Here is a 16,712-nt window from a genome sequence, read left to right as displayed (position 1 = left end):
GTGTTGCCTTAGACTAACTGAAGTATGGGAAAGTCCTTCATTTAGAAAAGCCGAGATCATCCACTGCATTCCAGGCCATCAACATCTTGACTTTTTTCTTGCCACTGGACTTTCATGACTGGAGGAGAGAGTGAGGGTGACAACTTTGCATAGCTCTGCCTCCCTTGAATCCAATTCATGAGCAAGTCAAGATATCACTCTCATGATGTCATTGGTCCTCTTTGATAACAAAAGATCATCAGCAACAACTTGATCAAGTCAGTATATTCTGGGAGGCAAAATCATGTTTCTCTGAAGCAATGCAAGTATGTATGTGTCCTGAAAATAGGAAGGGGTTTGTCTCACCAGCTGGGTATAGCGACCACACAACTTTTTACCAAATGAAAAACAGAGCTAGGTCATAAGGAATAAGGGAATCCTCACTCCTATGGGATACAGTTGAAATTAATGAAATTAATCCTAGCTCTTGATCTCATCTACAAAGTTCTATTGAGGTACTGAGTGAACTATAATAGACATAATGAAACCCTTGCTTTCTGTAAATGGATATGGATACCTGGTGTCTAGAAGACAGTGAGAAATGCTGGGATGTGACTGACCTAGAGAAGCACTATTCTTGTGAGCCTGAAAAAAGAAATTTGTTCACTATAGGGATTCGGGGTGAATTTATTGAATACTAGGTTGAACATTATAGTCTTACTAGGAGAAAACCTTAATTCCAGATCTTCTCATCAGTCACAACTGGGAATATTTTCACCAGGGGCCAAAATATTTAAGAAGGGATTAACCTAAGTAAATCAATCAATAAGCATTTATTAAGTTTTTGTAATGTACCAAGTATTGTGGCAAGTACTGGTGATACAAAGAAAAACAACAACAAAGCAGTTCCTGTTCTCAAGGGTCTTACATTCAAATAGTGGGGGGAGGGGAGGAATAGGTAGATAAATAACTCTATATTTAGCAAAAGTTTGAATAAGAAACATGCAAAGAGCTGTACTTCCATCTTTTTTTTTAACGGGGCAATGAGAGTTAAGTGACTTGCTCAGGGTCACACAGCTAGTAAGTGTCAAGTGTCTGAGGCCATATTTGAACTTAGGTCCTCCTGAATCCAGGGCTGGTGCTTTATCCACTGTGCCACCCAGCTGCCTGCCACCCTTTCTTCTTCTAGCTGACCAGATATTCTGGCTTAGTGCTTGAGTATTTGGAAATGACAAAATCCCTGGGCACTCTGGCTGTCCATGTGTATGATTCATCACTGGGGGGGCTTGGCACTTTGAGGTGATGAGGCAGTCCTCTTATTGGTCATTAAGCAGGAAATGTTTATGACTCAATGGACTTTTAAAAAAGGAAATGATCAGACCCTGATCTTCAGAATCTATATAACAAATAGTTCTATGAAAGGACCTCTTCCCAATCCCTGAAGAAATATCTAACTGCTGAACACATAGTAGCTAAAGCACGTCCTACTTGGGTGAGCTTATTTTGAGTTTGGGGCAGCTCATCTGTGTCTGTTGTTTCCTGGTCATAGGTAAGCAATAGGTTATCAATCCTGAGAAGAACACTTCCAGGTTTGAAGACTATTTTGTAAATTGAAGAGGTTCAGTGGTCCTGATCCCTTTGGTTGGGGCTGACTGGCCTCAAGGGGGAAATGGTGTTTCTTCATGTCCTGAATTTATGATTCAAATCAAATTTTCACATCCAACCTCTAGACTCTAAAGCATGCAGTAGGGTGTGATCAATAGGTTAGCATTCACTTATGATATTGCTTAATATTTCATATACGGAGGCATCTTGAATCTATGAGATAGGCCAGTAGACAATAAGTAATGTGGGTATGCACTTATATATATTTTTATAAATAAATATTGTCAACTACCATAGGACTCCTAGAGGAGATGGGCCCCAAGAAAAGGATAAGCTCAATCCCTGGCCCAACTTGTCAGAAGATTTCTACAGAGAGGAGAACAGTACAAAGATTAGGTAAAAAATAAGATCCTATTCATCAGGCCTGCAAAATATTTTATGTTTAAATGAAGTTTATATCTTACCCTCCTAGGATAATAGAATAGTATTCATGAGTTAAATCACTGAATCTTGTTTTTAAGGCTTTCTGTCAATGTGTGCTTGTGCATGTTTTGTGCTTAGTATTTCTTTTGCATGTGTGAGAACTAAATTCGTGTCCCATACTTGATTCATGCTATATATTGAATGCTTTTTTACTTTCCTTGACCCACCCTTCTTTGAAAAGTCTTATTCATAAAGCAAAAAGCTAAGCCTTGAGTAATTTTCCTCTAAGGCATTGGAGGGGGTGGTAGTTAATAAGGCAAGGGGCATAAAAATAGAGTCTGACCCCTCTTTATAGGTGGTCTAACTCCTCTAGGACTTAATAGTCCAGTCACCGCATGTATGGGTCGAGAACAGAGAGACCTCTGAGTGGGAAAGGGAAGATAGCTTCAAATTCCTTGGGCCCAGCTGAGTTTCTTCACTGTTAAATATACTAGATAAATACAAAATAATATACAATATAATTTTAGGAGGAAAGGCCTTAGAAGCTTGGGGGTGGGGAGAGCATTACTACAGACTTCCTGCAGAAGGTAATGTTTGACAATTCCCAAGGACCAGAGATGCTCTCTGCCGCCTGACAGAGTGGTAATGTGTTCAAAATGTAAATGAGAAATACATTTTTGGACATGGCCAATGAGGGAATTTGCTTTGTTTGACTATGCATATTTGTCATGAAGGTCTTCTTTCTTCCTTTCCCTTTCTCCTTTTTTCTTCTCCTCCCCTTCTTTCTTCTCATTTTCCTTATGCTCTTCATCTTCCTCCTCCTCCTTTCCCTTCCTTCCTCCTCTTTTTCCTCATCCTTTTTCCATTGGGGGAGAGAAAATAAATGCTTCCCCACCCCTGAAAGATGTTGTGTTTGAGTTGTCTGCTTATGCCACATTGCCTTGTTTTAAATATATTTCTTTTATTATGAAATTAATCTTCAACAACATTTTAATATACAAAGAAAAACAAGGGAGTAACAAAATTATAATTTATATTGCCTATCCCAACTTGTTTTTTCTCTGTATTTTGTGTTCTATTGATATTCTTTTTTTCTTTTGGGTGAGGCTACTGGGGTTAAGTGACTTGCCCAGGGTCACACAGCTAGTAAATGTCAAGTGTCTGGGGTCAGATTTGAACTCAGGTCCTCCTGAATCCAGGGCCGGTGCTTTATCCACTGCACCACCTAGCTGCCCCTATTGATATTCTTTTCATTCTTTTCTTTTGTAGCATCTTATCACTACATACTAACTCCCCCTCCCCCCAAAGAAGCCCTCCCTTGAAATAAGTAAATATAGTTAAGAAAAATGATTGGTCATGCCTGAAAATGTGGGCCTCTTTCTGAACTTCTATACCATGGCTTCTTTGCCAAGACACATGCATTGCCTTATTTTACAGATGCAGAAATAGAGTCTCAGAGAGTTGAAGTGACTTGTCCAGAGTCACACAGCTAGAAAGTATATGACAGTTATCCCAAAGTAGTTGAAGGGTCATCTTATGAAAGAAGAATTAGATTTAGTCTCCTTAGCCCCAGAGGTGTGAACTACGGAGTAATGAGAAGCAGAAGAGTTGGGTTAGGTTTGAAGTAAGGTAAAACTTATAACAGGGCTATCCCAAAGAAAAATGGGATATCTCAGAATGCAGTGGGTTTCCCCCTAAAAGAAGGACTTCAAACAAATGCTAGATGTTGGAGATGTTTTAGGTGGGATTCTTATTCCGGTATGGTTGAAATGGACAGTTTCTGAGTCTCCTTCCAACTCTAGCCAGGTTGGAGAGCAGAGGAGGACTTTAATGGAGAGAAAGTATGGATACTTTTAAATGATGATGATACATGGGTCTAGCAGCAAAAAAAACAATGGATAGAATGAAGTGGGGAGGATAGTGGGCCCAGGCAGTATGGACCTTTTAACCACTAGTACAGTTGCTCTAGGGAGTGGGTAAGTTCAAACTTTGTCCCATCAGGAGTTTGGGATTGGGTGAGAAGAGAGGAAATTCACCTATTAAAAGGTTCCTTTGCAACTAGAATCATGACCCAGCAAAGAATCCCAAGACCAGGTATAGGGACAGTGAAGGGCACCATCCCAGGGAGGAAGTGTGTCCTCCCCTTCCGCAGATGTCAGAGCCTTGGAACAAAGCATCACTAGTCCTCTGCTACTTCTTCCTCTTATGATTGCTCAGGAATATTAAAGTTGGTCCTGGACTCAGTGCCATTTGTTTTATTTAATTGTTACTGCTTTGTATGGTGGAGTTGTCTCTGGGTTTTAAAGGATATGTCAGTATAGCTTATGGGCTAACCATGGGGTTTTATTAGAAGACCAGACCAGCCAAGTGTAGAGAGGCTAGTCACCACAAGATTTATGTCTAGCAGATTTTTTTTCAGGCTCAGAAACTCATGGAGACTATCTGCCAGAGCATGGAAAGGTTGCAATCTGTGTCAGCGGACTGCAACCCACACTAATGAAATCATAAATCTTTTGAAGTATTGAAGCATCACAATAGACACTGTGTTACTTTGCAGTTTGGGAAAATGGGCATTTTGATTAATCCAACTTTCCATAGAGTTGCCATATATCCTACATCATGATACCAATTTTCGAAGAATTAGGATACTATGAAATCCCTTCAGTGTTCAACTCAGCTGCCACCTCTGAGAGGGTGCCTGCCCTAATGCTCCTACTTGTTAAGTCCCTCTCTCTGAATTATCTTGTATTTATTTCTCTGTGTGACTATTATATCTCACTAGTAGAAAACAAGTTTCTTGAGGGAACCTTCACATTCCTTGAGGGGTTTTGTTTGGGTTTTTCTTGCCTTTGTAGTCTCTAGTGCCTAGCCTGGGGCCTTTTACATAACAGATGCTTAATAAATACTGAATGAATGAATGAAACAGATTTTAACACAAAGACTGTTGAAAATTATTTAATTATTTCTTGATGAGGCAGAAGGTACATCTGGATCTTGGAATACCTAAGGGCCATCATGTCTTCATTTTTTCATCTTTGAAATGAGAAGATAATACTGGGAAAAAAAAGTCCCTTCAATATCTACCATTTTATGATTTTGTGCCCATTTTGCACATCAATTGTTATTGAAAGGAAATGAAGGAATTGGACCTTGACCTAATTTACTTGAAAGATTCCTGGATGAACCTGTCATGCAGGCAACAAAAATTTATTAATCGCTTACTTGTCTCAGGCACCATGCCAAGCACTAGGGAGTAAAGATACAAGCAAAAAGAAAGACTGTGCTCAAGGAGGTTACATTCTAATTAGGGAAAACAGCAATCAAAAATCAACCGAAAACAAAAGTGGAGGGAGGTATTGAAATTAGTGTTTTGTGTCAAAGTACAGAGAGTCAGAAGAAGAAATGGGAGGTGAATGAAGGATGGCTGGCCTGGGACACTCCCCAAAATGGAAGCCCTGTTAGGAACTCACTGACAAAAGATGGGGGACCTCATAGTTGAAAGATGTTTTAGCATGAGAAAACCCCCATGTGCTGAAGGAAGTTCTAGGATGAAAAGGAAACTGAGGAATAATGGCAAAGTCTGGAAGGTCAGAAGCAGAACCTGGAGGGGAGGAAAGATGGCCTGCCTGCCAAGAGGACTGAACTTAAAGTGGGAAGACTTGTATTTGAAATCTAGTATTGACATTCATTAGCTGTGTGACCATAGCCAAGTCATTTCTTCTCTGAGTATCAGCTTCCTCATCTGTAAAATAGGGATAAGAAAAGTTTGTATTATTACAGAGTTGTTATAAACAACTCTTAAAGTTTGTGAACTTTAAAGTTCTATGGAAATCTGAGTTATTATTGGCTAAGTGTTTACTATATTCAGAGTACCACATAGGCTCTTATTGATAGACATTTCATATAAAATAGGGAAATTTTCTGAAGCTAGTCACAATAATTGGGATGTTATGAAAAATGACAGAATTGTATTTAAATGTATTAAATATTCTTTTTTTTCTTTCTTTCACTCTCCTAGTGTCAGTCAGTGAACATTTATTAGGCACCTACTATGTGCCAAGCACTGGGCTAAATACTGGGGATATAAAGAAAAGCAAAAAATAGTCCTTGCCCTTGAGAAGCTCACAATCAAAAAGGGGAAATAACAAACAAACACATAGGCTCAAACAAGTTTTATATGTAAAGGATGGTGTTCAGTTTTCTTGATTCATCTATTCTATCTTACTGTAGTAGGAAGCAGCCCAGAAAATTTTCATAACCCTACTCAATAACCCTGAGGGATGGTGGGAACTTGCAAGACAATCTGGGGGGAATCAGGGTGGATGTTTCATCAAGCTTCTACACTCATGGAGAATGCTCACTCAGGTAGGAGACACTGGGTGCTTGGGGGGAATGAGGAGAAGATTAGGTTTTGAAGTCATCATATCCAAATTTGATATCATCTTTGGTACTTATATCTCATCACTCCTTGTTCACCGCTGATTGGAGGATCAGATTGGAGGACAGAACCATGAGCTCCAAAACCTCCATCTAAGAGGGAAAACCAGGACAAGCATCTCCCCATTTCCCACCAGCTGCACTTCATTGGGAAGACTTTGCACTTCTCCATCATGCCCCCATGATGAGTATCTTCTTTTTAACTCCCCTCAGCTTTTCAGCTTCCCTTTTGTGTAATTGTTGTTGTTTAGTCAATTAGTCATATATGACTATCTGTGACCCTATGTGGAGTTTTCTTGGCAAAGATACTGGAGCGGTGTGCCACTTACTTCTCCAGTTAATTTTACATATGAGAAAACTGGTTAAATTTGCTTAATTTGGTTAAATGACTTCCCCAGGGTCACACAACTAATAAGAGTCTAAGGTTGGATTTGAACTCAGGTCCTCCGGACTCCAGGCACTCTATCCATTGCACCATTAGATTATAAACTCCTTGAGGGCAGGGACTATCTTTCTTTTAATTTTTATTTGTATCTGCAATGCTTAGTACCATGCCTGGCACATGATGATTAATAAATGTTTATTGACTGAACTATCACTCAGTAAGGTAGACTCACCCAGAAGTGAGAAGGTAAGCATGATCTCTTGACTAGAAGACCAAGAGGTTATTAGGAACCATAATTTATTAGAGAGAGGACCCTGCCTGGTACTGTGCTCAAGCTGTATTTCAGGGGAAATCATGTTTCCTTTAAAGACTGGGAAACTAAGGAGTGTTTCCTTGAAGTTCCAAGATGGGCCCCACAAGAAAGAAAGAATTGTCTCTAGCAAAGGACTAGCCCTGTGTGAGAAGCAACACTAAGCAGAATGGCCAAAGGAGTAGTGAAAGGGGGACAGCAAAGGGTTGCTGTGGAGAAGTTTGGAAAGAGTCCCATGCTAAGAAACTTTAACAAACAACTAGGATGGCTGGGAGTCTTACCAAGTGAATGACTGTAAGTAACTCAAACTGCTCAGGGAAAAGAGGTCCATTAATGTTGTCGAGAGATGGGGACCTGGTTAAATAATAGAAAATAAGGCTAGGTTGCAAAAGCTAAAGGAATAAGCATTTATATAGCATCCACAATGGTTCAGACATTGTGCTAAGCACTTTTTGCAAATATTATCTCATTTGATCCTTACGACAACCCTGTGAGATAGGTGCTATTATTATTTCCATTTTACAGTTGAGGAAACTGAGGCAAACAAAGGCTTTATGGCTTGCACAGGATCACACAGTAAGTGCTTGGGGCTGGGATGTGAACTGAAGTCTTCCTGACTCCAGGTTCAACACACTATCCACTGCAACATCAACGGCCCCTGAAGAGGGCCAAAGCAAAGGAGTTAGCAGGGTGGTTAAAGGGTAGTGGTCATATAGGGAGTAGGGAGAGAAAGAGGACAGGAATATGTTGATTTTGCCTACCTCTCCATTATCTACATACCAGTGGGGAAACTAGATAAGAATCTAGGCTTGTCTATGCTCAGTAATGGTGTAGAATATCTTTGTTAGTTTCCTCTTCATTCACACATCTTTTATCCTTCCTTATAACCAGTGCTGCTTTGAAAAAAGAATAGTGTTTTATGACACAGATGACCCCACAAGGGCATTTTTTAGCTCTGCTCAAGAAATTGTCCTTCCTTCAAAGTTCTTCCAAAAATGCCTGGTGCTCTGGAAGTCCTCCATCCAATAAAAGAACTTGAAAAAAGCCTTTAACTAAACCTGCCCTCTCCTCCCCCCACTTCTCCAAACAATGAATCCTTCCCTCCAGACAGCCTTGCTTTACAAATTGGGAAATAAGATTCTGGCTTGCTCTGGGTAAGGCTCAGTTGTGCCCTGCTTCTTGAAAGTTCTGGCAAGCCTTAATAATAGCCAGTTGGCATGGTGACTGATCCAACAGTGCGGATTTCAAAATGGGCAATTTAATCCAAAACCATCATTTACTCTTTAACTAAATGTCAAATTTCTGTAATTGCAGGGACAGCTAATTGTCCAATTGTTCAGAATCTTTCCTCTCTGTTCTCTTACATCACTTACACATACACACACACACAAACACATAAACACACAAACCTTTGTTTGCTCGAGTTGCTATTAATGTTCTCTGTTATTTTGCAGCTGTAAGTAAAGTGACTTCTTATGAACAGAACTAGTCATTGATTGGTGATTCAAAAGGAGTACAAAGCATTTCCACCAGAGTACTTTTAAAAAGCACCTGCTAAGTGCAAGATAGTGTATAGCTTAGTATGGTTGCTAGAGTTGCATTCAGGATGACTCAAGTTCCAGTCTAGCCTTTGAAAAATAATAACTTCAAATTGGATAAGGTATTTATCTTCTTAGTGTCCCCAGAAAATGTGGGTTCTTAAAGTTCTTTGTGTCATGGGCCACCCCCTTTGAAAGTTTGATGAAGCCTATGGACCCCTTCTCAGAATAATGATTTTAAATGAATAAAATAAAATTCATAGAGTTACAAAGGAAACCAATTATATTGAAATAGCATTCTCAAAACATTTGTAAAAAGAAGTTCGAGGACTCCAGGTTAAGAAGCCCTGCTAAGGCTGCAAGTTACAAATGAATTGTTCCTCTTCATCAGTAGAGGACTCACAGCTCTAGACAAAATAACATTCTAGTCACTGGGCATATAATGACAAAAGATGAAAAACAGTACCTAGAACATTTGTTGTTGTTGTTCAGTCATGTCCAACTCTTCATGACCTCATTTAGGTTTGTTTGGGGGTTTTTTTGGACAAAAATACTGGAGTGGTGGGGCATCTAGGTGGCACAGTGGATAAAGCACAGGCCCTGGATTCAGGAGGACCTAAGTTCAAATCTGGCTTCAGACACTTGACACTTACTAGCTGTGTGACCCTGGGCAAGTCACTTAACCCTCATTGCCCTGCAAAAACCCAAAAATACTGGACTGGTTTGCCATTTCCTTCTCCAGCTCATTTTACAGATGCAGAAACTAAGGCAAACAGGGTTAGATGACTTTCCCAGGGTCACATAGCTAGTAAGTATGTAAATCCAAATTTGAACTCAGGTCCCTCTGACTCAAGGCCTGGCACCCAATTCACTGCGCCACCTAGCTGCACCCCCTTAGAACATTAAAAACATATTTTACTGAGGGAGAAATAAAACATATTTATAAGAAAATATAAAGTAGCTCTAAATCAATCTGTGGAGGAAGAGAGCATTGATTTAAATTTTCGCTAAGGTATTGAGGTAGGAGATTGAATATCAAATTTGGAGAACAGTAAGTTTAATAGGAATATAGAATGTATGAGTAATGTAAAATGTTTGGAGTTTCTTCCAATGTGGCCCAACAAAGAAAGAGACAAGGCCCTGTAAGATGCAAATGTTTGCAGTGATTTAGACTTTTGAAACCTATGTATTCATGTGCCCTTCTATTGACAAAAATGAAGTAATTTATTTTCTTTTGTGGATCGGGAGATTTTAATTTGGAAAGTTGCTATCTAGCTTCATTTTTAAATGTTTTTATATCTTTTGTTTTTATATTACCTTCATTTCTGGGGGGCACAGTGGATAGAGCTCCAGACCTGGAGTCAGGAAGACCTGAATTCAAATCTGACCTCAGATACTTACTAGCTGTGTGACCCCTGGACAAGTCACTTAACCCTTTTTGCTTCTGTTTCCTCATCTGTAAACTGAGCTTAAGGAGGAAATGGCAAACCACTCTAGTATTTTTACCAAGAAAATCCCAAATAGGATCATGAAGAGTTGGACATGAATGAAAAATGACTGAAAAACATTTCCAAATATGTCATTTCTTCTTTGCTCATGGTTATCCTTTGTACCAAAAAGGGATTTTGTTTTTAGTGAGGCAATTGGGGTTAAATGACTTGCTCAGTCACACAGCTAGTAAGTGTTAAGTGTCTGAGGCCGAATTTGAACTCAGGTACTCCTGACTCCAGGGCTGGTGCTCTATCCACTGCACCATCTAGCTGCCCCCCAAAAGCAATAATTTTTAAAATTCAACAAAACTAACATTTCAACTGAATTTGACAATATATGCAATGTTCTGCACCTATAGTACCTACCAATGCAAAGAAAGGAAGAAGATGCATTTTCTAGTCTCTTTGTGACCAACCTTGTTTATTATAATCACACAGCATCCAGTGTCTTTCTTTTTGCGTGTGTATTCTTTCCACTTATATTATTGTAATCATTAGGTATATTCTTTTCAGTTTTGCTTACTTCATTTAGCATCAATTCATATCTTTCCATGCTTCTCTATAATTTTCATATTTGCCATTTCTTACAGGGTAGTGTTATATCTTTATATTCATATACCACAGTTTGCTTAGACATTCCCCAAATGATGAACATGTACTTTGTTTGCAGGTTTTTCCTATCATAGAAAAGATTGCTATAAAATTTTGGTACATAGGGGACCTTTTTTCAACCTCCCAGTCATGAGATCTTTGGATTAAAGAGTACTGATATTTTAACTTTCTTAGCATAATTACAAATTGCTTTCCAGAATGGAACAATTCACAGGTTTACCATGTGTATTACTGTGCCTGTTTTTCCTCAACTATTCCCATCTTTTGTCATCTTTGCAAATTTTCTGGATGTGAGGTGAAACCTCAGAGTTATGCTGATTTGCACTTCTCTTATTAGGGGCTTGGAGTAATTTTTCATAAAGTCCTTAATAGTTTGATTTTTTTTTAAAAAAAAAGACCATCAAAAATAAATAAACAAACAAATTAATTAATTAATAAGATCATTCATATCCATTGACCATTTAACTATTGGGGAGGCCATACTTTCAAAGTCCACAGATTCTGTATCTAACTAAGCACAGGTTTTTATGGCCTTCTATTTTAAACATTAACCACCAGATAAGCATTTATAAAAGTGATCAGGGTGGGGGAGGAGGTAGGGAGGGGTATTGCTTTTATTACATGTATGAATTCTGTATCCTTTATTGAATACAGACTGCCAGGATCCCATGCATGCTTGATGCCTTGAATAAGAATTATAGATTGAAAAATAGAAGGATCCTTAGGGACCATCTAATCTAGCTCTTCATTTTTACAGAGAACTGGCGCAGAGGAGCAGTGAATTATCTAAGGTCACAAGGTAGCAAATAAAATAATTTGAATTTGAACTCAAGACTTCTGACTCCAAATACAGTGCTTTCCTGGCTTACCAACTGAAATAATTTATCTACCATCTCATTGTGTGTATGTGTGCATGTATATTTATGTCTGTGTATATAGGTAAGAAATTTTATACATTTATATTTATCATCTAGCTATCTTTATTTGTTCATTTATTTATTGATATAGTACCTTCCTTGCCAGTTTGTTGTGAAGATCAAATGAGATAAAATTTATCAAATTGCTTAGCATAGTGCCTGACACATAGTTGGCATTATAAAACATTAATTTCTTATATATGTATATATGTAAATCTACAGATAGATATCCATTTATGAATATATAGATGCTTCTATATATATATGTATATATGCATATGTGGGTATACATTTGTTTTCAAGGCTCTAATTTGTTGTTCTCCCTAAAGGCTGTGTGGGAAATCTCATTACTTTTCCTAATAGAGATGGTCATTGTGTCTCAGTGAGGTTAAAAGACTTTGTTAATACCATATAACAAGTTGGCATCAGGACTAAGATGATCTTTTCAATGTGCCCTGGAACAAGCTGTCCCTTCAAAGAGCATTGGGAGGTCTAGTCAACTCAGCTTAATTATTTTTTTACAACACAAATTACAATTCTGAATAAACTTGAATAAACCCAGTGTGTGAGGCTTGGATTTCAGCTCTGGGCTGTGAAGGGATTGGGTTCTTTAATTAAGCTGAAATACAAAGGTGAAAACCTGGGAACAAGGAGTCCATTACCCAGAGGGAGAAGTACAAACTCTATCTCCAAGTCTGATTACAGACCACATTCTAACCTTTCCTCACTGATTGCTAAGTTCATCTAGTACAGTCTTCCTTTTTACTCTGATTTTGTGACAACTGTTTAATCATGCTCTATTCATAGTAATTAAAGCAAAGTTCTCTTTGTTTCCCTGTATCAAATAAGGTAATGCTTAGGGAAATAAAGTTCCAAAACAAATAATCAAATCTATAGGACTTCCAAAGAAATGTGAAGTTTCTGAAACAAAAATTCCAAAGCAAGGAGGCCACAGATGCAACATTTTAGTGAGCAGTGCTAGAAAGTGCAGCCACTCTTGACAATGACATTGAGAGAGCTGAATCAACTTCACAGATTTATTTTAAAAGCCTGATAAACCATTGGCCTTGATTGCTGCCTTTCTGTAAAATCTGGCCTAGCTTCTTAAACTGTGGGTCGTGACCCCATATGGGGTCATGTAACTAAATGTGGAGGTCACAAAAAATATGGCAACTGTAAAAGGTTATGTATACCTATTTTATATACTTACATACCTGGGGTCACTAAAAATTTCTCTGGTGAAAAGGGGTCACAAGTGGAAAAAGTTTAAGAAGCTCTGCAATCTGGGGTAGGGATTACAAAAAGTAAAAGGCCAACACAGAGAAATTAGCGGGGTGCTCATAGAGAAGGAGTCTCATGGGACTGGAAAGATTTACATTAGCCTCACTTGGCTTAAGCTGTGATTCCTCATTGCCTTAGTGATGTTCCTCTAGGTTTGTAGGATTTGTCTCTTAAAATGAAAAGAAGAAGCGATCAGGTTCCTCCTCTTCATTTTAATTCCTGCAGTTGGCAGCAAATGCCTTGCCACATTAGGGATTCTGTAGTAAATCTGTCTATGTTAGAGGAGGAAAAGGAAAAAAAGGTCCGTGTACAAAATGTATATATCCAAATGAGATTTATGGAAGAATGTTCTTCATAGCTCACTGAGGCCCCATGTAGGTTGAAGAGGGGGGGTGCCACAAATCTCCAATTCTGTACCTAGTGCAGTTGGGGCGGGGAGGGAGGAGCAGCTCAAAAGATAGTTTCCTAAATTCTCCTTCCTGTTGGATAAAGTACCATCTCTAAGGTGTCAGATTCCTCCCTAGGAGATTTAAGGTAGTGATGGGTGGGGAAGCAAGATGTTATCTGTTACCTCTGCTCTCTGATCTCTTACCTTGAGATTGTTGAACATGGTAATTATTTGGAGGGATGAAGGAAGAGGAAAAAGAACAGAGGACCCACCCCCATATCTGAATTTGAACCTGCTTTCATAAACATAAGAGCCTTCTCTCTTTTTTTTTTTTTTTTTTTTTAGTGAGGCAATTGGGGTTAAGTGACTTGCCCAGGGTCACACAGCTAGTTAAGTGTTAAGTGTCCGAGGCTGGATTTGAACTCAGGTACTCCTGACTCCAGGGCCGGTGCTTTATCCACTGCGCCACCTAGCTGCCCCTAGAGCCTTCTCTTTTCAAAATTTTAATTTAACTTTTTTCAATAAACAAAAATATTTTCTTCCTTCCACACTCAGTCTCCACCATTGTAAAAAAAAAAATGAGAGAGAGAGAATAAAAAACAACCATCTAGTAACAATTATGCACAGTTAAACAAAACCAAGGTCCGCATTGGCCATGTCTGAAAAATATGTATTAATCTCTAAGAATGAGTCTATCACCTGTCAGGAGGTAGGTACCCTACTTTATCATGAATCCTCTAGAATCTAGGTTTTTCAAAGTTGTTTGTCTTTACAGTGTTCTTTGTAGTCTTTGAAGGACCCTGGATATACTTCTAGAATTTCTAGAATCAATTTCTTATTTCATTCTTAACCTTTCTGAGTCAGTCTCCCCACTCTAAACCATACTGTAGGTAGATGCAATGAACAAAGTAACCTCTATTCAAGGCCTTTAGCTCTATGTTTCATATTCTGCCATATCTCTAATCTATTAGATGAATCAGTAGGTAATTATTAATACAAATATGCATGTATACATTTTCTAAGCAATAATATCAATTTGTTTGCATTAAGAAAGGCAGGAAAACACTTGCCAAATAGCATATGTGTGTGTGTGTATTTGTGTATGTGTGTGTGCATGTGTATAGACATATACAGTCACACAAATGTATATCGAAGTCATAGCGACTGAAAATTAAACATTATGAAACAAACTGTGGTGGTCATACTTCAGTAGGCTCTGCCTTAATCCTGGACCTGACTTGGAGGGTTTTCCCCTTACCTGATAAGGTAAAGGCTACTCACTCAAAAGTAAGCCTTGAACCTTTGATGCTAATTACAGAATCATGGGATATGAGAGTTGGAAGAGACACAAGCAGCCATCTAGTTCAAAACAAACATAAAAGAATCCCCTCTTTGACATACTTGAATACTCTTCTGGAAACTGCTTGAAGACCTCCAAAAGAAGGGGAGCTCACCACCTTTTGGGGCAAGACATTAAACTTTTAGACAGCTCTAATTAGTAGAAAATTTCTCCTGACTTCATATTAAAATCTAGTGAAATAGATCCATACCAATATCTATCATTGATTCATAGTGGGCTTTTCTCGTGACTACAAAAGTCAGATAATATGACAATGATGTTTCGAAAAAGTAATTTTGGTCTTTCCCCACCTCCACTCCCTCTCACCACCACCTCCTTCCCCCCACCTTTCATCAGAGATAGAATCCTGGTCTGGATGTTTCATGAGGAAGACCCAATATAGAGATTCTGATCATCTTAGTACATATCATAACACTGGAAAAGGGAAAATTCCTCTGGTCTCCTTTCTAATCTTTTGTTTTGTTTTGTTTTTGTTTTTGGAGAGGCAATGGGGGTTAAGTGACTTGCCCAGGGTCACACAGCTAGTAAGTGTCAAGTGTCTGAGGCTGGATTTGAACTCAGGTCCTCCTGAATCCAGGACCAGCGCTTTAACCACTGTGCCATCTAGCTGCCCCTCCTTTCTAATCTTAAGAGATGATTTAAGTCATCTGGCCATCAACACAAAATTAATAGTGATAATAATAGTAATAATAGTAACATAGCAGTAATATCATTATTACTATATATGATAGCATGTTTATATAGAGTTTTATAAAAATCTTTCCCTGCAACAATCCTGTGAGCTAAGTAATACAAGAATTATTAACCTCATTTTACCTACAAGGAAACTGAGGCTCAGAGACAATAACCATTCTAGGTTAAACAGAGAGATAAGTGTGTCACAATGGTTAGCATGTGGAATATGGAATCAAGAAGACCTGGCTTCATATCCCTCCTCCTGATGCTTGCCAGCTGCGTGACCATGGACAAGTCACTTTACCTTGTTCAGCCTTCTTTTCCTTAACTTTAAAATGAGAGACTTGGACTATGTGGCTGCTAAGGGCCCTTCTAGCTCTAATCCATGATGCCACGTGGCAGAGTCAGGATTCCAGCCCAGATTTCTTGCCTCCAAGTTCTGTGTTCTTCCCACTCCATCACATGGTGTTACCATTGTCTTTCCTTCTGTAAGTTCAATAGGGCAGCATGCTAACGGAAATCCCTACCTTTATCTTAATAAAGCTAAGGTTAGAGTGGTTTGCAGGCCTAGTCAGCTTGACTCCATTTTCTAGAGGGCTGTACCTTTAACCCTCGTCTACCATTCTTGCAGATCATGTCATTGGTAAGAGTGGAGCTGGATCAGCTCAGTTTTTCTTTATTGCTGGAAGAACAAACAAAAAGGAGAGCCTGCAAGTGTATCAGGTATACTGTGGTCATATATGAAGAATGGCATGGTTCTCCCCTTATATTTGTGCTTGGAAAATTCCTTAATGTAAAATGATCACTAAATGGGTGGTATATTTCTGTAATTAAATGTCTTAATCATCAAAAAGAATATAGATAAGTAAAGGTGCCAAGTCCAAACTGGTTGTCTGGAAATTTGCCACCCAGCAAAGGGGGAAAAAAGCTTTGAAATATTCAAGGCACCAATGAAATAGCCATAAAGTTTGATTTCCTTTTTTCATTGAGTTGGCATGGGAGTCTGACTAAAATCAGGAAACATTTTTTTTCTCTGAAGACCAGCAATGGACTAAGATGAGGGTAATGCCAAAACCTACTATATGCAGAAAAATATTGAGAAGACTGATATATACAGAGGGAAAAGGAAAGGACAGAGCTCTTTAGGCTTCAGAATCTCTGGTTCAAAACCCTAAATTGTGATAAAAGTGGTTGGGTTTAGGTTTTAAATTAGAGAAAAGAGTCAATCTTCCCTTTTTGAGAGGATAAAACAGGAGGGCAAATGTGTGTGGTAGGGGAGAGGAGTTGAGAATGAATTGTTTTGGGGCAGCTA

The sequence above is a fragment of the Dromiciops gliroides genome, chromosome 3 (assembly GCF_019393635.1).
Source record: "Dromiciops gliroides isolate mDroGli1 chromosome 3, mDroGli1.pri, whole genome shotgun sequence".
Taxonomy (NCBI): domain Eukaryota; kingdom Metazoa; phylum Chordata; class Mammalia; order Microbiotheria; family Microbiotheriidae; genus Dromiciops; species Dromiciops gliroides.
The sequence above is the reverse complement of the archived record's forward strand: the minus strand, read 5'-3'. Positions refer to the sequence as shown.